At 36.5% G+C, this 24,853-nt stretch overlaps 1 protein-coding gene across 10 annotated transcripts in view; it reads right to left on the bottom strand.

Annotated features, from left to right (window-relative positions):
* Nucleotides 1-23,892, bottom strand: part of LOC131427691 (uncharacterized) — a 242,696-nt gene extending 218,804 nt beyond the window's left edge. For 7 of the 10 annotated variants that reach the window (XM_058591115.1, XM_058591117.1, XM_058591112.1 and 4 more), the window contains exon 1: nucleotides 23,111-23,890. The gene's annotated coding sequence lies outside the window, so the exon portion shown is untranslated. Of the gene's footprint in view, nucleotides 1-23,110 lie in introns of all 10 variants that reach the window. The other 3 variants (XM_058591110.1, XM_058591106.1, XM_058591109.1) reach the window with 3 other exon arrangements.
* Nucleotides 23,893-24,853: the final 961 nt, after the last annotated feature.

Here is a 24,853-nt window from a genome sequence, read left to right as displayed (position 1 = left end):
TACCGACATACTTTCGGATGGGGATTTGTTATTTAACTTATTTCGTATCATCGATATAACAGAAGTATTCGGCGCTCCAAACATCGAGAAAGTCTGCCAATAAGCAACGGAGACAGCAATTTGTTTTCAACTGCCATAAGCATAAGCCATTGAAGCCTCTTTCAGAAACAAGTTCTCACAGAGCCAAACGTGACAGAGAGAACAACGAATTTCAGAGCTGAGCTGAGTAATTCCTTCTCTTCTTGGATCTGTGCAGTAAATCATGTGCACGGAAAAAACATTTACACAGCGACAAGAGATACTTGAAATTGTATGTTGGAAGTATTTAAATACGCGCAATTTCGGTGCACGAGGAAAAGTGCTCGAGTTCAGAGCGCTACGACAATGCAATATAAAAAGATCGTTTGACTGTCATTGACCAGCAAGCGCATGCAGCTTAGGCTGAATTTGTCCATATTGTGCTGTGGACAAAATCGTTCATTAATTTATATTCGGTACCATCCGACCTGCTTTCATCGAATAAGTTCTAAAAAAATCATTTCATGTTTTTTTCATTTCATTCCTTCATCATTTCATTCCTTCAGTTTGACCGGTTGTGCTGTGCACGAGGTGCACATGAGGACGAGACGTCACTGAGTTTTCTTAAAATTTCGGAAACAAAAAGACAACTCATCACTTTTTCTAGCCTTTTTCACACACAGACGACAGTTTTGAGGTAGTCGAATACATATCAGTTCCGGTGTTAAAAGGTGTTTGAAAAATAAACCATGGTATAATACCGATATTTTTTTCTAGTGTGTTAGACGGGACTTGTCGTCGTGATGAGGGCCTTAAGGGTTGAGGACAGTGCCGTAAAGTGGTAGGTTTTTTGCTATTTTCCCATTTCAAATTAAATTTTCTTAGAAACGGTGCAGAAAATAGAAAAACCCACCTGACAATGTCTTCGAAATTTAGTTGAGAATATTCTGTGAAATTTTCAGAATGATTCATTGAGTTTAGCAGTCGTGTTTTGTTTTTCTCTGGCTGAAGAACTGCTGAAAATTGGAACGCTCGGAAATGCATACCTCTACTTGTTCATCGAATATCTCGGCTTTGAAGGCTTGTATCATAAATCTACCGTGACAAAGTCTAGATAATTTAGTTTAGATGCGATTAGAACATAAAAACATATATGTTATCGCGATAAAAAGAAAGTCTTGTATTTTTCTGTGAAACAAAGTCAGTTTCAATGCATCCACCATTTTTTTCGCTTTGGTTTCCTGATAGCATTCTGAAACAGGAGAGAGAAATTAAATTGGCTCGACAAGGCTGCCAAACACACAGACATTCAATCTTTGTGAAAGTTGAATATTTTTTCATTGTTCATTGGAATCCATGTAATGTCCAACCCATACGATAGATTAATGTGATAAAACTTCTCATCAAAATAATAAAATATATGCTGGCAACCCGGTACAGTTTGCTCATATACGAGAGAGTACAAGAGAAATACGATGCTCTAAGAGAATTGAACGAGCCACGTGGTCGATTCAAAACTCAACACGTGACCCTCTGTCCTCAGACCTTAAACCACCAGCAGCAACAACATACCTTCTGCGTTGTGTAAAGTCTCATTTGGCTTGAATTTTGTTACTTAATTGTACAACTGAATTTTGAAACTCTGAATTCTGAACATAACTTCATGTTTAAAGTTAAGCTCAAGAAGTCAAACTCAGAATTTAAAACTAAGACTATGGAACTAAATCCTAAAACAGGGTTCTGGAACTACATTTTGGAATTGAATTTAGTGCCTTAAATTATGTTCGGAATTCGAATCCAGAAATCTAATTCAGGGATCCAATTTCAGAATTTCGGAACAAAACTTAATATATGATTTTAAGATTTTTCGACGTCAATAAGTCATACTTTAGTATAGATGCACCGTTGCAAATCTGGAAGCGAAGCAGTAAAAGTTGCAAAATTGACACAATCAATCAACTAATACGAGTGATTATCAATATTCGAAAGTGCGGAAGAAGCATATCAGTTTTATTTGTATTCACGTCTTCCAGTTATGTCTGTGACATTACCCGCTCGCTTTTTTACAATTTTATTAAGCTCAGCACTTTTATCGAGTACGTACAAAATAGTTAAAAAAAATCCCCTAATCTCGGGTATAGTCGATATTACCGACGGCGATTAAACGTTTTTAGACGTTTTTAAAGCACATTTAGCATAATTTAGAATGGGTACGCACAGTGAAAATGATGTGTCTCTCCAAAGCATAATTTTCTTGGTTCGTTGTGCATTTGCACTGTTTCGGTCAATCACGAATTGGAACTAGGAGCGGTCTCCTTCAGCTTCACAAGGTTTAAAATACCCCATTTTCCTTTCTGTATGGTTATATTTTTATGATATGTTTATTAAGGCACATTACATTAGTTCTAATATTCCAAAGTCATTTTTATAACTATTTGAATCTAGGTTAATTTAGTAATTGGGAGATCCAGCCTCCAACTGGTGGCCGGCCGTGACTGGTGGATGAGATCACGAGGAACTGTCCAGGTGACGTTGGTACGTTTCGATGGTGGTTTCGCATGCTTTTTGGATGTGGGTCCGCGAAAAACCCGGCCCTCATGTTGGTCATCGACTGAAGCAGCTTTTCTCGGGCGATGAATTTTTTGTGAAATAGAGGGAAGCAAGCAAAGAGAAGTAAATGTTATAATAAACGGGATTCAGTATAAATATTAAATGATTCAAAACATTATTCACTCGGTGTATAGGAGCAGTGACACACAGCGATCATTGATTGCATTGACCTTTGAGGATATTCGCCAATCAACGAAATAATACAATCCACTAGGGATAATTCAGAGCAGAATCCACCCATACCAGCGGCGACAAGTCATTGCCGTCGGATCTGTTTATCGATTTATTTACCCTCCGAATATCTCGTTACTCTCGGGTCGGGGCGGATCGGTTTAATATCAAACACAACCACGTCGACTCCCTCTCGATTGCTCCCAAGGGCATTACTATCACACTAACCTGTCTTTCTCCGTTCCATCTGTTCCCGTGTCCGTGCCCGAAGCGATTTACTACTCCGTGTTCGAAAACGGAAACTGAACCCAATCCAATGTCACTCTGCCGGAAACAGTCAGTCGAGGCCAGATTGTGTTCATCGCACACACGCATACCACCCACCACGTCATGCATGTCTCCGGTCGCTCTATATCTAATGCAAATTGCGATTATTGTCTGTTGGCCATGTGTCTGACGAACAACGTCGGCTAAAGCGAAGCTGGCTGCTACTAAACCGATTCCAAGCTTCGCACAATTGTGTGAACGTTCGACGAGTCGTGAGTGCACTTCGAACGCCACTTCCCACTTCCCGTGAAGATCGAAAGAAACTCGACTACAGTTTCACTGCCACTGCCCGATTGGGGGGTGTTTGCCCCGCCATTATTTATACAGAGCTACTGCTATAATCATTATCGGATGCTGTTAAAATAGTCAACCGCAAAGTACAGCATACAGTTCGGGGTGCAGCAGTACGGAGATCATGTTCAGTTCGGTCGAACGAAAAATAACGGAAAAACTAGCACAAACATGTTGATTTCCGCATCGGGGCTGCCCCCGACCTTACTTTAACTCCCGCGTCTGGCATTTCCATTTTCATTTAAGTTATCATTCACCACTACACTGCACCGCCTGCCTTAGATAATCTAATGCCAGCGAGCGAACGAGTGAGCGGTCTAGCACTTGTTGTTGTTGTTGTTGTTCAACGAATGAAAGAAACGTGGAAACTTCGAATAGACGAAGACAATCTGCCTGCCAGCCACCACACAAATAAAGTAGGGGGCGGCGGGCGATCCTATTGTGAAAAATTATGTCCATATGAACGGGAAAAACTGAAATAGTACCCGGGAGAAAGTGAAATGGAACAAGAAAATATGAAATCTTAAGCGATACAGCCGGAGAGTATGTCAGTTTGAAAACGGGACAAAGGAATTGGCAGCAGATGAAGATTTGGGGATCCATTTCGGTTGAGAGTTTTTGGCATGCCGGTGAATATGTTGAATCTGGCCGTTGACCTGTTTCTACAGACGGCCGCAGTTTATAAATAACTATGCAAACATACGAAGTATGAATATTTCCACCACTATTGAGCCGGGAGTTTTTCGGTATTGACCATCGCTGGCGAATTACGTATCATATTTTACATTTCGACATGTGAGATATTGACGTAGGTGATTAAATCCAGTGAAATCCACCCAGTGCTGCTTCGAAGTCCGATTCTCGATGTTGGTGTATTTGGGTATGCGGCACATTTTACCGTAAAAATTCTTCGGAGAACGATTTTTGTTTTAGTCGTTTTTCAAAGTCATAGAGCTGTCATGAACTAGTTTTAAATATGATCAGTATCTAACGGGGAAAACAGATTGGAAAATTCACATGCGAATGCAGTTAAGTAATGAAAACCGCGAAAATGTTATCGCAGAGACGGGACTCGAACCCGTATCTAACTCCTAACCGGGAAAATTGTTTTACCCATTAAACTATCCGTACCAGTAGCCATAGAATATTCCAGTTCGAAAGTTCTGATGAAGTTTTCATCATCCTGTACCCTGTAATAAAACTTCGACAGAACTGCTCGCGCGACCGACCGACTTGATTTGCCAATCATCCGATTTGGAGTCCTCACATTCCTGTAAGTCGACAGTTAGTTTTTTATTTCGATGCACGGTTGTATCCGGCGTATCAAGTTTGCTTGTAACATCTTGGATGCAAAAGTTGGGTTTCGGGCTACTCGTTTCTACGATTTTGCGACATCCGGCGATCGGTTTTCCCTCCGTTCAGTTCGACAAACGTTCTCCGAATACTTTTATTACATTAGCAACAGTTAGTTTGATCACATTGATAAATTTCAACTACGTTGCGTGCGAGTAGCTTCGATTTTCGAGATGCGCGAGCCAAATTGAGACGCATTGCTAAACTTGCTTCGATGCCACTTTAACAACCGAGAAGCAAATATTAAAATTAAACAGTAGGCATGATGCTTGTTGAGGTTGAAGGCGATATACCGTACTCTAACTAACTAGAAATTGCAAAGCGAACAATATAATTAAGACAAATAGTTTTGAGCTTCACATGCAAACTTTTGAAGTTTAAATACAATATGGGATGTCGAAAGTTTACACAAGCTCCGTATCTTCGCCCAATGACAGACTAAATATGGAGATCTACAGGAAAACTGCAAACAGGACTTGGATTTGAAATCTTAAATTTAGATATTCCTGTTTGTTATGTTTGTTAATATGCAAAAATAATTGTTAATAAAAATCTTCACCTATAAAGTCGAAGATAATTTACAAATACATAATACTGACTGCAATCTGCCTTTTCGGAAGATTAGTTGCGAAAGCTAATAGGTTGTATGAAAATGTCAGCTATTTTTGTCTGAGTCTTATATCAAAGTTTTAGGGAAGGTATTACGTATCTAGAAAAAATACACAGTTTTGGCCATATATGTATAAGCCGAACTTTAACACATGGATCAATAAGTCCCGAGACTAACAATGGAAACAACTTTTTTTTTTGCAAAACTTTTGTTTTCATCAACATAATCACCTTTTAGGGTGATACAATGGTTCCAACGTTTTTCCAATTTTTCAATAATAATTATCTTTCGCTTCAAAATAAGCTTCAGTTTCAGCGATGACCTCCTCATTTGAGCCAAATCTTTTTCCCTGGAGCATTTTTTTAAGATCAGCAAAGAGCCAGTAGTCACTGGGGGCTAAATCTGGCGAGTATGGGGAGTGGGGAAGCAGATCAAAGCCCAATTCGTTCAATTTCGCCATTGTTTTCATCGACTTGTGGCAGGGTGCATTGTCTTGATGAAAAAGGATTTTTTTTCTCTGCATGTGTGGTCGTTTTTTTGCGATTTCCTCCTTCAAACGCACCAGTAAGACAATATAATAATCACTGTTGATCGATTTACCTTTTTCGAGGTAGTCTATGAAAATCACGCCATGCGTATCCCAAAAAACTGACGCCATGACTTTGCCAGCTGACTGCTGCGTTTCGGACGCTTCGGACGGCTTTCGCCAGCTGTGCGCCACTCAGATGTCTGCCGCTTCGACTCTGGAGTGTAGTGATGTATCCATGTTTCGTCCATGGTCACGTAACGACGCAAGAAATCTTTTTGTTGCGAGTAAATAGCGATAAACTGCTTTCTGAATCATGGACTCGTTGCTGTTTTTGTTCCATCGAAAGCAATCGCGACACCCACTTGAAAAAAACCTTTTTCATGCTCAATTTTTCATGAAGGATAGTAAATATACTTCCATATGTTATCTGTGTCATCTCAGCAATCTCACGGAGCTTCACTTTACGATCTTTCATTATAACAGGTCTACCCGAGCGTTCCGCGTCATTTGTGTCGGTACGACCACGTTTAAACTCGGCGAACCACCGACAAATCGTTGCTTTTGATGGACAAGAGTCCGGATAACATTTTTCAATCCATTGTTTCGATTGCACGGTGTTTTACCCATTAAAAAACAATGTTTTATCAAAACACGAAACTCGGTTTTTCCATTTTTTAAACAAAGTACAAAACGACTTTACTCCATCCTCGATAACTCAGCTGTTTCTGGTCGGATCGACTTAAAATCTAGAAAGACGTGGTTACTGGTTTACTACGAACGCGATCTCTGGGGAGGTCTCGGGACTTATTGATCCATGTGTTAAATGATAACACACCCAATGTTTCGTTTTAATGAATTACCTAGCGGAAAAGCAGACTAAAAAATGACTTGTACAATAGAAAAAACGGAATACAAAACCCTGCGACACCAATTTCTGTTTTCAATTCTTCTCCGATTCGGGAAAATCGTTCTGCCAATTCAACTTCTCTGGATGTGATGAAACACAACTCAGAAGACTTCCCGGCAATGATCTATTTATTTATTTATTTTATTTATTCGTCAAACAAATGTGAACTACACATTTTTTGACTAATTTGTTGTACATAATGAGTTCAATTCTATCACAATTTTGATTGTAACAACGCATCATTCGGTTGATTGGACCATTTTTTGCATGATTTGTTCTATAAGACTTTTAAAATAAGACTAAAAGACTTTTCTAAAAAAATTTCTTGAGTGTCGGATAGGTGCATAAAAATTTATTTGTGGAAGTAATGTCGCAGATTGAATACGATGCGAAATAATGTCGGTAATGAAGAAAAGCATTGCTATTTCTTGACGTTCCTTTAAGTGTTTCTATATTGATAAGCATGCAACGAGCTTTATACGGGGAAGTGGAAATGTGGCCTAATGTAGTCTACGAATAGCGTACAAAACCAATTGTTACGTGAACATGAAATTAGTGAGGCATCTCTCGCCGATGATAACGCAAATAGGTGCATAATTTGTTGGTAAAAAGTTGCAAATAAGTTACGGTAAATTTGAATTTCAGGGTTGTTACGAAAAATTTCAAAATCAAAACGCGCGAAATCCGCGCGAAGTCGAACACTAAAACACGCGAAATCCGCGCGAAGTTGAAAACTAAAATTCGAGTGAAGCGTTAGACAACTATTTTTATGCAGGTGATACTTTCCGCAGTACTTGAAAATTCACTTAAATATAGTTTAAAAATCTGCATAAGTTTGTCATATGAACACAATAAATAAGTCCGCATACAGCACGTTACTTCGAGAAACCCAATGAAAACGATTTCATTTTTATTCTTCATCTTTTTCGATGCCCTTAGTTAAGGAGCAAGACTTTTTGCAAGCGTATGAGTAATGTCAACAATATGTGCGTAAAAACAAATTCCGGCGCTTATTTTACTGATTTTAATCAATAAATCTTCCATATGGTTGAAAAATAAACCAATCAGTTCATTCTGCTTAAAATTGCAATTCAAGAAAAGTGTCTTAGTCTAGGACTCTTCGGTTTTCCTTAAAACTGCTCGAGAAAAATTGTCTCAGTTAACGCTTACTTCCACTGACACATTTGATTAGCAACAAACACATTCCTATATGGATTTCCTCTTGCAGAATTTTTTTCCGTAGCTTTTATAAGTAAACCCGTAAAATAGGAACCTTTAATTTAACACGCGAAAGGCAATGGAAATGGCATGTTGTCGTAAAACTATTTATTTTTACTACTTTTGTAACAGAAAATATTTAGTTTTGCTTATTTTGTGTAGCGCAATCTAATACAAATGATTTGAAGCAGTGTTGTCAACTTTTTTTATTAAGGGATTAAAATCTATATTCATAAAATGTAAGCAATTTTCCATCAAACGTTGGTGAAAAATTGTTTAAAACTGATATATCATACAAAATGTCAGGCTTAACATGCATTCGAGAATAAATTATTGTTAAAAAAGATTGTTTGAAACTCAATCCTGCAAGTCACTTTAATAAACTCGTTGCACTGCATATATTAATCTGTAACATACGTACTGAATAAATTGTACGTAATACACAAGCTAACTTGGTTTATTCTTGATCCTTAATTAATACTCTCTGATGTACGGAAAATGTTACAGTAAAAATAAAAATGCTTACACATTTCATCGAAGATATTTGTTTTTTGTTTCGACATCTTTTTGCTCGGCAAACATTTCCTTCTTGGTAAGAAGAATTTTTAGGTAGACCACATCAGGATGATCTGATTCACTCTTTTTAGTATCAGTTGCAATTATAATAGCGCCTTCTTTTGTTGTCAGATTTCACTCTGAATGTCTGAGGAGGTAATCATCTTTTCTTCTTTTATTTGAATCAGGGAAAAGCCCACTGGAATTAGTTTCTGTCAAATTTGTTCTCCAGCAGGCATAAAAACTCCTCATCTTTTGCATCAATAGATCAAAATCATCCAAATGATACATTTGCTTAAATCTAGTGCTTCTATAGTAACTACATCTAATGAGACAGTAACATAAGAAACGATTTCTTGATAACATTACGTGATAAATGAAAGTCGAAAGAATTGAAACATTTGTTAAATATGCGGAACATGCTAGCAATGAGCTCGTTATATCCATAATTAGTTCTAACATAGGGAATCCGAAGAAAAAAATAGGAAAACTACGACGTCGAATGTCAAATTGTAACAATTGAAAGTTCTATGTGCTCTTTAAAATTTAACTTGCATCCAGAACACCCAGGTCCTTAACAGACGATGCGCTTTCGAGAACAGTTTGTGGCATATTATAGTCGAACTTGAATACAGACTTTTTGCTACAAAAAGAGACGACGGAGCATTTAGTGGCATTTAAACAATTTTGAAATATGAAATACGAAAGTCATCAGCGAACGATAGTTTCATACACTTGATCGAAAAATTTAAATCGTTGAGATACAATAAAATTATGAACGGTCCAAGGTGACTTCCTTGAGAAACTCCAGATGTAACAGCACTTGGTGAGGTTGAACAGGCTCCTTTTTTCACTATCATTTCATTACCAGTTAGATATGATCGAAGCCAATTAAAAAATGATCCATTTAATCCCAGTCTACCTAACTTGGAGATCGTTATGTGATGATTTATTTCGTCGAACGCAGCAGGGGAAGTTGAAAGCTTTGGCATGGATCCAAGCTGAGTCTCTGACATGTAGTCAGAGCAACTATGTGTTATAAAATCCAGAACTATAATTTCAAACAGCTTCGATACAGCGCACAAAGCAACAATTCCAAAGTAGTTGGATACTATACCCTTGTTCACATATGATTTCTTCCATATTTCAGGAAAAATTCCAGAACGGAAAGAACAATTGAAAATGTTGGATAGTGGAACCAACTAACTATTAGAACACTTTCTTATCACCACGAATAGAATCCCAGAACTTCTTCGTTTCTTTTATTGTCAGACTTCGCTTCGTAAGCATGTCGTGTAAATTTTGCTTTAAGAATTCGATTTTTATCATACACAAAATTTGTTACCATATTATTGAAGAATCGCATCGCAAATCGCAATCTTTGCATTATTGAATGTATTATCACTGAGACGATATCTTCCATCTGACATCAATATCCTTGGGTGCAAAATGTTGAAATAGCAACTTGTATCACTCGAGATCGAAAAGCATAAAATCGAAATTTTGTCCACTGAAGAAAACATTGGCTAGAACCTCCTTCTAGTAAATTTTAGTTTTATCAAGGGAAAATTCGGCCATCTCGACCAATTGCTGAAACGTTCGCCCATCTTTAATTTTTTAGGGTTTCATAAAACTCACAAGTTTCAAAAATTTGCAAAGAATTTTATGGAATGATGTTTTCTGAAATTCGCGCTAAATCCGCGCCATAGCATCAAAATCTTAGCAGAAACCGCGCCAAATCCGCGAAAATCGCGAAATCCGCGAAAACCGCGAAATCCGCGCGACCGTAACAACCCTGGAATTTGTTGTTCAATTTTTTTATATTTTTCAGCACTTCATCAAGTTTATAAAAAGTTAACGAAGCACCCCTCATAAATATGTTTGAAAGCAAATCGAAACCCAGTGGATAATTTGTTGCTTCTTAATTGCAAATTAGTTACGTTGGTTCGGAATTTGTTGCTCATTTCTTGTGAGTACTTCGCTAAGTTCATATGAAGTTAACGAAGCAACCTTCCTAAATAAGCTTGAAAACAAATTGTAACCCAGTGAATATTTGTTGCTTATTTGTTGCTAATTAATTACGGTGGTTTGGAATTCATTGATATTTTTTTTCAATTTTTTAATAAGCTTGAAAGCAAATCGAAACCCAATGTATAATTTGTTGCATATTAGTTGTTAATTAGTTAGGGTTCAATAAGCTGAAAGCAAAACGAAACCCAGTGGATAATGTGTTGCTTATTAGTTGCTAATTAGTTACGATAATTTGTAATTTGTTGCTATTTTTTTTATAAACTTGAAAACAAATCATAACCCAATGGATGTGCTTCGTTAACTTCATATGAAATTTGCGAAATACTCAAAAAAAAAAATTGAACAATTTCAAAATTACCGTAATTCAAAAACTAATTATTTGACGTGGGATGCCTCGCTAAGTTTATGTTCTTCATGATTGACGTTGTTCGGATTCAATACTACATTACAATATTCTAGAATTGGCATTACGTACGCGATGTTTAATAATTCAATAGTGTACAGGTCCTGAGAATTATTGCCGGAACGTTCAAAAAGTCCTAGTATACTATTTGCTTTACTGATGAATGTAGTTGATGTTGTAGTGTTCGGTGAATATGAGTTCAGAGTCTAAAATAATACCTAAATTACGCACTTTTGTTTTTACTTGTTGAGTACCTAAATTTACGTTTAATGATTGTGTTTCAATTGTTATACTGAACAATATTGAATTGAACTTTTGTTGTGAATACGACTTACTTTAGTACGGGGCGCTTAATCGTGAATATCTCTTGTTGTATTAAACGCAGCAGCATCCCATAGCATCGGTAATATGTTAAGCAATTTATGATAAAATTTTCAGTAGTATGAGATATCCAAAAATAACTCATAATTTAAGTTTTCTAAAATGTTTGGTATGAACGTGTTCTAAGGTGAAATTCAGTGCCAAAATGGGGCGGGTAAATTACGTTACTGTGAATGGCTAGCGCTACCGTGTGTGTGTGCTTGACGATTTTTTTAGTCAAAACGGAAGAATTGGACATGCTCGACATTTGGTTCCAACAAGACGGTGCCACATCCCACACGGAACGCGAAACCATGACCAAATTAAGAGGCGCCTTCGGTGAACAGTTTCTCACAGTCTAGATCGTATGATTTTTTTTTGTTGAACCATGTTAAGGCATGGGCCATCTAAAGTGGATCCGCGGCTAACATTTGAAAATCTTCAAACATTAAATTATATTGATCGCTCAATCGATTCCAATAAAAATTTCATCAACTTTCTCAAATTTGTTGTATTTTTTTTTGAAAATCAAATCTTACACCTCTTGGAAAATCACTCTTTACTTTTACATATTTAAGTGAGAAGGAAACATGTCATTAACATACAAAATAAATAGCAGAGGGCCTAAGATCTGAATGTTCGCGGTTTTGGTTTTGATCTCAAGCCTGTGATCTTATACCGTACGCAAACACTTATCAAGCCTTTTCCCTACTAATCAAATCTATTGATTCTCCGACTAGGCAAAGATATTGGAGATTGTGTCTCTATTTCTCTTACCAAATGTTTGCTCGATAGAATCTTGGATTAACATGTTGTTTAAACCTTGTTGAATTGTAAACATAATATTTTCTTTCTATTTTATATTTAAAACTCAAGTTAACTGCAAAAAAGCTAAATGTTAATCCATCCATCAAAATTTTAAATCTTTCAACTTAAAGGGCAGTAGAAAAAATTATTTATCCAAAATGGGCATTTGACCAGAAAAGTTTGGAAACCTCTCACCTAGATCAAACAATGAACTTTAACATAAATATATAAACAGTTTCTTAGACTGATTAAAATTACGTTATCAATGAGGAGATTTCTAAAATAACATAATTCTAAGATATAAATATATCATTTGACAATACAACCAACGAAAAAAGTTTAGTTTGGAATACTCTTTAGGATAACTGTACTAGTCTGAATAGGGCACATTGACTATATCATTGGATGACTTCACTAGCCCGAACTCCGGCCGTAGCTAATTCCGTCATCGCGTACTTCAATCGACCCAATTTACTCCTATGGGAAACCATTGACCGACGCAAGAATGCACAACAATTCAACAGTAAAATGTGAAAATTGTTCGATCGTGTCTAGCAAACAAAACCCGAAATTTGCGTTTTTAGAAGAAAAGAAAAAAAAACCACGATACAAGTGACGGATGGAGTGCTTGCTAATAAAAGCAGCACATTCATTTAACTGTTTTTTTTTCTTATTTTACAGGCAAAACAATCGGGGAAAGACGAAACAATTGGAACAAAACCAAAAAGAAGTGGATCTCTCCGGCGCATTCATTCTGCGAGTAAAGATAGATGATGGTATCGAATTTGGTAGCTGCTTTGGGATTGGGCGGGAGCTGAAAAAAAAAGAAAAACAGCAGAACCGTTCGCCAAAATGAAAGCTAGGAGTTTGGGAAACCAGCACCAGCCGGGGAAGAAGGGCGGCGGCTCAAAATAAACAAGTGCAGCAACACCTGAAACAGACAGTTAGTGAGTAGTAGTAGTAACCTTTGAAATGTGGGTGAAGTGAGGTGGGAACCGACGGCCAAGGCGATTGCATAAACAAGTCTGTGTTGGCGCGGACTGTTTGTTGGCAATGGATAATAGCGTACCCGTAAAGAGCTGTTTATTTTTGCGCCTGCTGCCTTGCAAAATAAAAGATGCGCAAAAATTGCACTGGAGATGCGTTTTTTTTTCGGTCGTTAAACCGCAGTCGTTACTTGGAACGAGATCGATGGTACTTTTAGCGGCAGAGAGTGCAAGGCAGAGGCTGCCCCAGAAAAGCCGCGAAAAACAAAAATCAGTAATGGATTGAATTTCTTTGTTGAACCCTGAACCGAACAAATGCCCTCATTTTAATGTTTGGATTATGTGCTTGATTCTATTTAAAAGGTAATGAATCATCTGCAAAAAATGCATTTAAAGCATGTTATCGTGTGTAAACATCTGAAAATGAAGACATAAATCAATCGATAAACACTGGGATACTGCAATTGTTAGGCATTCCCATGTGGCCAATCACGGATGCATTCGCCATCGAAGAAAACCGGCGTACGGTGCCGTATCGCCTTTTAATCAGCAAATTGACATTGATCTATATTCCACCCAGAATCAGCCCACACGGCTATTTGCGTTTGTATTTATAGCCTCCACGTTGCAAATCGCTGCAAGCGTCGGTTCGCCCACCTGCAAAAGTTTCGATAACATCTACATATCCATTTATAGTTCCTACCCCAATCGCGGTATTCGTTCCGGTTTTTGGTGGCAAACGAACTTCGGTAGCACGGCTACACCACCGCAAATCAATGGAATCCATCCAGTATTGAGTGCGGCTGGGGGGATCCGGGTAGTAGTTTTACGATGCCCATCATCGCAACCAGACAAAAAGAGCACTCCCGAGAGTCATGTCTATCGCGCATTGCAAGTGATATCGGTTTCCTCGCCAATTTTGCCGGTTCACGGATCGATGAAAAAAAATTTACGCGGTGGTCATGGCCTACATTTGTTAAACTTCAGGATGAATGATCAGTGAATGTGGGCCTTGCAGGATCGGAATATTTGATAAACATGAACTTAGCGAGGCACCTCTCGCCGATGATAACGCGAATAGGTGAATAATTTGTTGCTAATTAGTTACAGTAATTTTTAATTTGTTGCTCAATTATTTTTTAAGTTTTTTGAGTACTTCGCTAAGTTCATATGATGTTAGCGAAGCCCCTCTTTCGAATATGATTCAAAACAAACAAGTGAACTTAGCGAAGTACTCAAAAAACTAAAAAAAAATTGAGCAATAAATTCAAAACTACTGTAACTAATTAGCAACAAATTATTCACTGGGCTTCGGTCTGTTTTGAAGCACATTTGAAAGTGTGGCTTCGCTAAGTTCATATGAACTTAGCGAAGTACTCAAAAAACTTAAAAAATAATTGAGCAACAAATTAAAAATTACTGTAACTAATTAGCAACAAATTATTCACTGGGTTTCGATCTGTTTTGAAGCATATTTGAAAGTGTGGCTTCGCTAACTTCATATGAACTTAGCGAAGTACTCAAAAAATATTTAAAAAAATCGAGCAACAAATTTAAAATTACTGTAACTAATTAGCAACAAATTAGCAACAAATTATTCACCTATTCGCGTTATCATCGGCGAGAGGTGCCTCGCTAAGTTCATGTTCATCAAATATTCCGATCCTGCAAAGCCCACATTCACTGATCATTCATCCTGGAGTTTAACAAATGTAGGCCATGACCACCGCGTAAAAAATCTTTCATTGATTCGTGAACCAGCAAAATTGGCGAGGAAACCGATATCACTTGCAATGCGCGATAGACATGACTCTCGGGAGTGCTCTTTTTGTCTGGTTGCGATGATGGGCATCGTAAAACTACTACCCGGATCCCCCCAGCCGCACTCAATACTGGATGGATTCCATTGATTTGATGTGGTGTAGCCGTGCTACCGAAGTTCGTTCGCCACCGAAAACCGGAACGAATACTTAAATAAAATAAAATAAATTGGGCAACAAATTCGAAATTATCGTAACTAATTAGCAACAAATTATTCACCTATTTGCGTTATCATCGGCGAGAGGTCCCTCGCTAAGTTCATGCTCATACGAATACTCAATCAAAACGAAAAAATGAATACGGGTTTGAAACGTTCCCTGAGTTGATAGAGAATCTGGGAAATGTCACCACGAGCGTGCCAGCTTATTACAATTGATCAAAGCAAGCATACCGGGAGCGGGTGATTTCGCCGGAAGCAATTTCGCAGAATGAGTCATTTCACCGAAAGGGTAACTTCGAAAGGGTAATTCACATTAATAAGAAAACTATAAATTTTGGCAATATATCAAAAATATTTACACTGAAGTCTTTTTTATGCGAGTTTACGTACCGCATAAAAAAGCCGCATAACTCTGAAAATTCGCATTAAAAAACCGCATAACTCTGAAACTTCGCATAAAAAAACCGCATAACTCTGAATATTCGCATAAAAAAGTCGCATGAAAAAAACCGCATAGAAAAAGACCTTAGAGTATTTATTGTCCGAAGCGACGGTATTTTGAATACAAACCTGTAACCGCCTCGTTTGCTCGGTCAACACAAAGCTAGGTTTATTTGCTTTAGTTAGGCCGAAAACACACGAACAAAAACGATATGGCGAATGTACAAAATTGATTTATTTTGATTCAAGGAGCTATGTTACAGCTATTTTTGCCTTTCTCATATAGAAAGAATACACAATCACTGTGAAAACCGACTTTTAAACCGAGCCCCGGAGGACCGAATGTCATATACCACTCGACTCAGCTCGACGAACTGAGCAAATATCTGTGAGTGTGTGTGTATGTATGTAACAAAAATGTGCAAGAACTTTTCGCGGAGATGGCTGAACCGATTTTCAAAAAAATAAGACTCAAATGAAAGGTCTCTTGTCCCATAGCCTGCCATTGAATATCATTCGAATTCTACTTTCGGTTCCTGAGTTACATGATAATATGTTAAAACTAGAGAAAAAGTGTGCACTCAATTTTCTCTAAAACGGCTCAACCAATTTTCACAAACTAGGATTCAAATGAAAGGTCTTATAGTTTCCTACAAATTTCTTAAACATTTTATCCGGATCTGACTTCCGGTTCCGGAACTGAAGTTTTTTTTTTTATAAACGATGGTCAAAAAGAAGTGCAAAGGCCATAAAACTGACTGATAAATTCTTCTAGTTTGCTGAGTTAGTTAGTTTTAGGCATAAAAACTTAATTCGGCACTAGTGGTCCCCCCCTTTTCCTGTTCCGGAAGCACCGAAAGTGGTGAAGAAAAACTCCAAAAATAGAACTCACTTCGGTTTCTCTGCGATGCTTGAATCGATTTTCACAAATCTTGATTTGAATTAAGACTCATATTATCTTCAAAGCTACTGTGAAATTTTATTTTTAAAGTTTACAAATCGTCATATAGATTGACAATATATACAATATCGGTACGTGGTGGTACAGTCGAAGAAGAAGACACAAAGCGAACGATGTGTGCTTTATTCTATTTCATACACGCTATAAAGAAAACGAAACGGTTACGGATGTCTGCTACTGGTGTGTGATATTGGTAAAATACGGTGCTGCGTTTGATGAAAATTTTAATTATTCTATGATAAGTGATAAGTGTGACCGAAAGAATAAACGAATGTCATTGAATTCAAATTTATTTGAAAAAAATATGCAATTTTCACAGCCGGTAGTGCAGTAATACCGTTCCAGTTGTGTAGTGATGTCAATAATAATAATAATAATAATAATAATAATCGTCCTACATGTTTTATACTGCCGATTCATGCTGTTCAGCTTGACTTACATATGCAGAAGTAACCGAAATGCCGGTTTGCTTCGTTTGTTAGATTTCGTTTAATTGGTTTAGTCGAAATAAAGCATGAGATGGTAAGTCTAGGTTTAACTAAGTTCAAAACTGTTCCAATTGTAGTTCCAAATTGATCGGCGTTTTCCATCATTTCAGCTTTTTTTTTTTTTTTTAAATAACTATTTATTGGAATATGAGTTATAATTAAATTATTAAGATTTAAATTGGGTGTTCAGCCACAAGTGGTGACTTTTCCGCCCTATTATATATATATGATTTGGTTGATACCATGAGGACATCATTTGCTTCCGCAATTCTGAGATTTTTGTGTAGGGAAAATTCTAAACCTGCTTGTATTGTGTAATGGGGAAAAGGAACTTATATACTAACTTACTAACTAATACAGAGAGCGAATCGATTCAATTGAAGATTGCATCGATTTTTGTCGGAATTTGCTTATAATATTATGTGACATTACATCTAATGGTTCTATATTTGTGAGTCTGTGTAACTCATTTGTACTAAACCAGGGAGGACGCTTCAGAATCATTTTCAGAATTTTATTCTGAATCCTTTGAAGCGTTTTCTTCCTGGTGGAACAACAGCTTGACCAAATTGGTACCGCATAAAGCATGGCTGGTCTGAAAATTTGTTTATAAATTAACAATTTGTTTTTTAGACAGAGCTTAGAATTTCTGTTTATAAGAGGATATAAACATTTAATATATTTATTACACTTTGTCTGGATTCCTTCAATGTGATCCTTGAAAGTGAGTTTTTTGTCATACGTTAAACCTAAGTATTTAGCTTGATCAGACCATGTCAATTCCAAGCCATTCAATTTGAGAATGTGATTATTGTTTGGTTTAAGAAAAGAAGCTCTTGGCTTGTGAGGAAAGATAATTAATTGCGTTTTTGCTGCATTTGGTTTAATTTTCCATTTTGACAGATAATCACTGAAAATATTTAAACTTCTTTGTAGGCGACTGCAGATCACTCTTAGATTTCTACCTGTGGCTAACAGACTTGTGTCGTCACAGAATAGCGATTTCTGACAACCAACGGGTAGATTTGGAAGATCAGAAGTGAAAATATTATACAAGATTGGAGCTACACTCGAACCCTGCGGAACACCGGCTCGTACGGGTAGCAATTCAGATTTACAATTCTAATAGCTAACCTGAAGAGTACGATCAGTTAAATAATTTTGAATCATTTTGATCTAATAAATAGGAAACTGGAAATCAGACATTTTTGCTATTAAACCTTTGTGCCAAACAGTGTCGAATGCTTTTTCTATGTCTAGAAGAGCAACTCCAGTGGATAACCCAGAAGATTTATTTGATTTTATCATGTTCGTTACTCTGACAAGTTGATGAGTAGTTGAATGTTCATGACGAATTCCAAACTGCTCTGGTGAAAAAATTGAATTCTCATTTATATGAGTCATCATTCTCAACAAGATAATTTTTTCAAAAAGTTTACTGATAGAAGAAAGTAAGCTAATTGGTCGATAACTTGATGTTTCTGCTGGGTTTTTATCAGGTTTGAGGATAGGAATTACTTAAGCGTTTTTCCATCTTTTTGGGAAGTAAGCTAATGAAAAACACTTGTTGAAAATTTTAACCAGGAGTCTCAAGGCAACATCGGGAAGATTTTTAATAAGAATATTAAAAATTCCATCATTACCAGGAGCCTTCATGTTTTTGAGTTTCCTAATAATTGATTTAATTTCATCAAAATTCGTCTCAATAATGTCATCGTGTGATAACACTTGGGTTGAAATATGATCATATTTCAGTGAGACTTCATTTTCAATAGGACTCACAACGTTTAAATTAAAATTGTGGACACTCTCGAACTGCTGAGCTAGTTTTTGAGCTTTTTCACCATTTGTAAGAAGTATTTGATTTCCTTCCTTGAGAGCAGGAATTGGTTTCTGAGGTTTCTTAAGAACCTTAGAAAGTTTCCAGAAAGGTTTAGAATATGGTTTAATTTGTTCAACTTCTTTAGCGAAATTTTCATTTCGTAAAAGAGTAAATCTATGTTTAATTTCTTTTTGTAAATCTTTAACTATGTTTTTCATAGCAGGATCACGAGAACGTTGATAGTGTCGTCGACGAACATTCTTCAACCGAATGAGCAGTTGAAGTTTGTCATCGATGATACGAGAACCATCATTTTAGCTAATGTATCGGTCGATACGGCGACGATTCCACGTCGTATGTTGTCTATGAGTTGAGCTATGGTTTTTGGCTTGGCTTGTTCAAATAAAAACAAAAAAGCAAGGTGGCGTCAAACCGGGTGATCTCGGGGGCCAGTCAAAATCACCGTTTTTCGATATGACTCGTCCGGGAAACAATGGTCGAAAACAAATGGACTGTTAGTCGAACTGTATGGTATGTTGCACCGTCCTGTGGAAACCAGTAGCCATTCGAACCATTTCCACGAACAATGAGCATCACAAAATTATTTATCATGGCTCGATAACGATCGCCTTCAACAGTTTTCGTTGCTCCATCATCGACTTGGAAAAAATAGGAACCAATCATCATATCCGCACAAACACCACACCAAACTTTGGGGGAGTAAGGAATAAACAGTTTAGGAAAATCCTTTTTTTTACATTTTCTTGTAGTTTAACATTTCAAAAATATTGTGTCAAAATTTCAAATCAATCGGAACAGAAAACTGTCAAAATCCTTTTTGAGAAAAAAAATTGAACGCGTTTATCTGAAAACCAATTTTTGGAAGTCCGTGAACACGATGCTGCAAAACCTACTAAACCTAGTCTTTTCAAACTTGGAACATACTTTCTTGGTATAAAACGCCTCCCCCGAAATTTTTGAAATTTTTCCATTTTTATATTATAGTAGTTTTTTCAATTTGTTTAAGTTGTTTCTCCGTAAAAATTTCAAAAAGTGTTTTCTGACTCAAATTATCCCTTACTCCCCCTTAACTTTCTGGTCGTGATGAGGCCTTTTTCTCAATTGATTGAAGGTTTTCAGTGGCACAGAACCGACAATTTTGCTTATTTAAGCATCTATTTCATGTGAAATGTGCCTCATCTGACATGATGATTTATCGTCTAATGTCTGTGTGTGTATATGTGTGTGTATGTGTGTATGTAACGTTTTTTTGCACTAACTTTTCTCGGAGATGGCTAAACCAATTTTCACAAACTTAGATTCAAATGAAAGGTCTTGTGGTCCCATAAAAGAATTCGTGAATATTATTTGGATCCGACTCCCGGTTCGGGAGTTATGGGGTAAAATGTGCAAAAAAAAAGAAAATATATGTTCTAACTTTCCTCATAGATGGCGCGACCGATTTTCACAAACTTAGGTTCAAATGAAAGGTCCTGTGGTCCTATTCGTAATTCCAATGAAATAACGATATACTTTTGGATTTGAATTTTAAAATTGAACACGTCAAGCAAACCAGTCAATAGTTTCATTAATAAAACCGCTTCGAAGTTGCAGCTCAAACAGCAATTTTCTTTCAACTGCCATTAGCAAAAGCCACTGAAACCCCTCCCGAAGGTGTGCATACAAGTTCTCACAGCGCCAAACGTGACAGAGAGAACAACAAAGCTCAGATCCTTCTATTCTCTTATTGCATCTGAGCAATAACTCATGTGCACGGACAAGACACTAATGGTGTTTTTCATTAAAAAAAAACTCGTGACGTGCATTGCTCTGGTTTTGCACTTTCAAGCAGAAATGGCAATGAAACACCGTCAGAATAGTGCGTTGGTGTTTTGCTAGTTTTTGCCCAAATAAACTCTTTGTTCTTATTCAAGATTCAAAGGAAAATTATACAAATACTAGTGGACCCCTGCTCGTTTCATAGCGCAATAATATTAGATTAGATTTAAATAAAACAAAACTACTTTCAATATATTATTATTAGCCATCTTAAACTAAACTAAACAGTTACTTATTTAGGCTGCATGAAGAAACTACGAACTTTTGAGTTCACTACAGCCATTAAGATCTGTAGAGACTTCACTGCATACGATTTTTGTTGCTTTTATCCTTGATTTTCGAAATTTTTGTTTGGTTGTTGCTTGTTGTTTATACTGAGAGAGGTCTTTCTCCACGAGAACCCAACACAGCTTGATAGATCGCAACTCCTGGCAGTTAGGTGGATTCGTCTAATTCGGTACAACATGGACTCCATTCGCTTTATAGCATTCCAAAACATCTTTGGCGTAGTGACAAGATGCCAAATCACACCATAATAGCGAGGGAGCGTCATGGCTGCGTAGGAATTGTAACAATCGCTGTTTTAGGCATTCTTCGCGATATATTCGCTTGTTTACCATTCCGGTAGTGATGTAGCTTTGGCTTATTCGACCACAGTTGCATATTGTCTGCCAAACCAAATTTTTTTTGGTAAAAATTTGGTCTTTTACTACGTCCTAAAATGATCCTTTACATCTTTCCGTTGCATAATAGTATAGAAAGACATTCCGGAAAGCTGATTAAAGTCTTCCAGCACATAAATTTGATTGCCAATTAACACGCTAATTAACACACACGCATGATAATTAGGATATTTATGAAAAAATACTAAATAGAAAACAAAAAACAGGAAAAGGTATAAAAAAATAGAAAGTAGAAACTAAAAAACACAAGAGATAGAAAATGGAAGATATAAAGTAGCAAATAGAAAATAGATAACAGAAAATAAAAAACATAGAAAAAGGAAATTAGCAAATAGAAGAAGTTCTACTTTCTATCCTTCGTATACCCTTTTCGATTTTCTATTTTCTATTCTTATTTCTTTTCTATATTGAAGTTACAATTTTTCATTGTATAATTTCTTTATTACTGTTTTCTTGCTTCTAAAAGAAAGGAGAAAAAACTAAATAAATGAAAAATTGCAAATAAAAATAGAAAAAAGAAAATAGAACATAGGAAATAGAAAATACAGAATGGAATATGGCAAATAAAATATAGAAAATAAAAGCTAAAAAATTATAACTAGAAGTTGGAAGATATAAATTAGAAAAAGGAATATATAAATTCAAAATAAACAACGAAAAAAATAAAATGAAAAATGAATGAAATAAAAAAATGGAGAACAGAAAATACGAAATAAAGAAAACAGGAAAATGAAAAGCAGAAAAACGATACACGTAAACTAGAAAAGTGATATTGCAAAATTTGAAATTCCGAATTTTAATTCCAAACTCAAATATCAAATTCAAATTCCAATTTAAATTTATAAATTTCGAATTTTATATTTCAAATTTTTAATGGCAAATTTCGAAGTAGCACACCTACAGATTTAACATTGCAAAATAAACCTAAACATTTGAAATCCAAAGAAGTATCGCTTGAGATGCCGCAAACCGGCATTATTTTCTAGTCTGTGCAATTTCTACAGTGGAATGTAGGAATTGGATTTTGAATTGAAAATTCGATATTAAAACTTGAGAAAGGAAAAGTTCAAACAATAACAGTTATTAAATTACTAAATAATAATTGTAGAAAACTAGAAACCAACAATTGGAATTTATACATTCTTAGCGATAAATGAGAAACCGGATACCAGATATATAAAGTTAACAGTTGTTCACCGAATGTTGAAATTGAAAGTTGATGATTTTACGTAGCAAAACTAAAGATTCTTCTGCGACGTTTATCAACGGAACTATGCTGAACAGCATCAAAATCAATCTACTTACAAAAAATCAAATAATTTTCATTTTAGTTGCGACAGAGCACTCGCAAAAATTGTGATTTTTTTTTTATTTGTAACCTGTAAAGCTTTAACTAGGAATAACATTTCCGTCTTTCGTCATATGCTGTACAAAGGCTGCCAAATGCATTTCCTGGCTAGACCAGCTATGATCTCACAGCTCACACGTTTATATGCAATTTTTGAAAGACTTGTTTATAGGCTATAATAGTTTATTCCACCCTGAGCAGATGGAGGCTAAACCATTTAGACCAGGATTTTTTTTGTGCTTGTCCCTCCAGACTGACTAAGACCAATGTCGGTCCATCTTGCCAATACAAGGATTTACACACGTATACTTTTCACATGGCAAAAAAAAGTCAACATAAATCGATTCAACATAACTCAACTACCTACTCACCTATTTTTTTGTTTGTTCAGCAGATCTCAAGCGTTGCTGTATAACTATTTTGATATGATGATTCAATTACTGTTACCAAAACACAGTCACGAAAATAAAATTTCAGTGATAATGGACCAAGTCATTTTCACATCACCAGGCAGGATGACAGAAACCAAATTCTTTTCTTTCATTCAAACACCACTACCATCACCGCCACTCGTCTTCAGGATAACTATGAGGAACACTTGAATTTTCTGTCGCAGAGAACAAACTTGTCGATTCGAAGCGTAACCCCAAACGGGAACACTTCAGATTTTGCACCAGTTTTTGTTGTTACTTTGCCAGCAGAATCACGTTCACCGTGGAAGCACCCAGAAGCAGAGATCGCGTCACATCAGTGCCAACCAGTGAATATTCAGTATATACAAAGATTCACCGATTTGCCTTCTCGTCATCACACTGTTTTTTCTTTTTCGTTTGAGAACAAATGAATGAATGACCTGTAAAAAAATTGCATCCGAGCTCGCAACGCAGCTTAATTTTTTTCACTACTTCTTTTGGTTGTTGACCATGGGCCTTTTGTTATCATCATTCACGCACGGATTTAGTTCACTTTTTCCAGAAATCCATCACAATACTCACAACGATGGCCGAAACGGGACCGGATCAATCCGAATACACGAATTTCCTCGTCAATTGAATCATCCGTACACGCACTGGCTACGAAGATCCCACAACGATTGAAGAATTCACAAAGCTTGAAGTTTTTTCTCTGATGAGACTGCGAGCGTTTCAGCATTACAGTCATGAATCCGATTCAGCAAAATATCTTCCTGTGTGTTAGTGAGTCACAAGTCAGCAGCAATCAGAAGTTATCGTTTAGTCGTCAGTTTGACAGTAATGACATGATAATGCACACGGAAACGCAAAACTACCTAATTTTGAGTACTTTGTACCATTTCCAGTCTCACTTTATCGAAATGACGGAATTCTTAGTCGACTCCTCGTTCCTGGGTGCTCGATCAACCCGATTGACAGTGAAATTATAAATCTCATTGATATTTTGCTCATTTTATGAATATGTTAGTTTCAAAAATAGGCGACTTACGCTATTTCATTTCACTAGACGCTAGACAAATGGATGATGCTGACTAAGGTAGGCCTTTTCGTTCATTTCCAGCGATTTTCAACAGTTTATGCTGACATTATATAAAGAACTGGTTATTTTATAGTTTTGAATATCCCAAAAACTTGAAGATATAAATTTATATATTCAGTTATATAAATTTCTTATTAAAAAATAAACAAAATCAGCACTAAAACGTGCAGCATTGTAAAATAATAAGAAGAAAACGAATTGACAATTCAGTCCGCACCTTCTCGCTCGTTTCCAATAGATTTTCGAACCAACCGATTGGAACCGAAATTCATTCGGAATCGGTTGTTGCATTGGATTCCACATTTATTCGGATTTCATACAGAATTCCACATGGAATACTAAATGAAAAATTTTTGCCCATTCGTATTTGATTTAAAATTCATTCCGAACTGATAATGGGGGATGTGAAGCTCTCAACGTGTGAGCATATTGGTTCTCGGTTGTAGTGGCTCAATGGTGCGAGTCAGTAAAAATCAGTAAAGTCCATGTTACTATAAACGAAACTGATGGATATATCACAGACTAACAGACATGACAGTATGATTAATTTCTTATAAAAATAATTTTTCGTGATGCACTAGTTCCACCTATATTGTACTGCG

Source organism: Malaya genurostris, chromosome 2 (assembly GCF_030247185.1).
Source record: "Malaya genurostris strain Urasoe2022 chromosome 2, Malgen_1.1, whole genome shotgun sequence".
NCBI lineage: Eukaryota > Metazoa > Arthropoda > Insecta > Diptera > Culicidae > Malaya > Malaya genurostris.
This window is presented reverse-complemented; position numbering and strand designations above follow the sequence as displayed.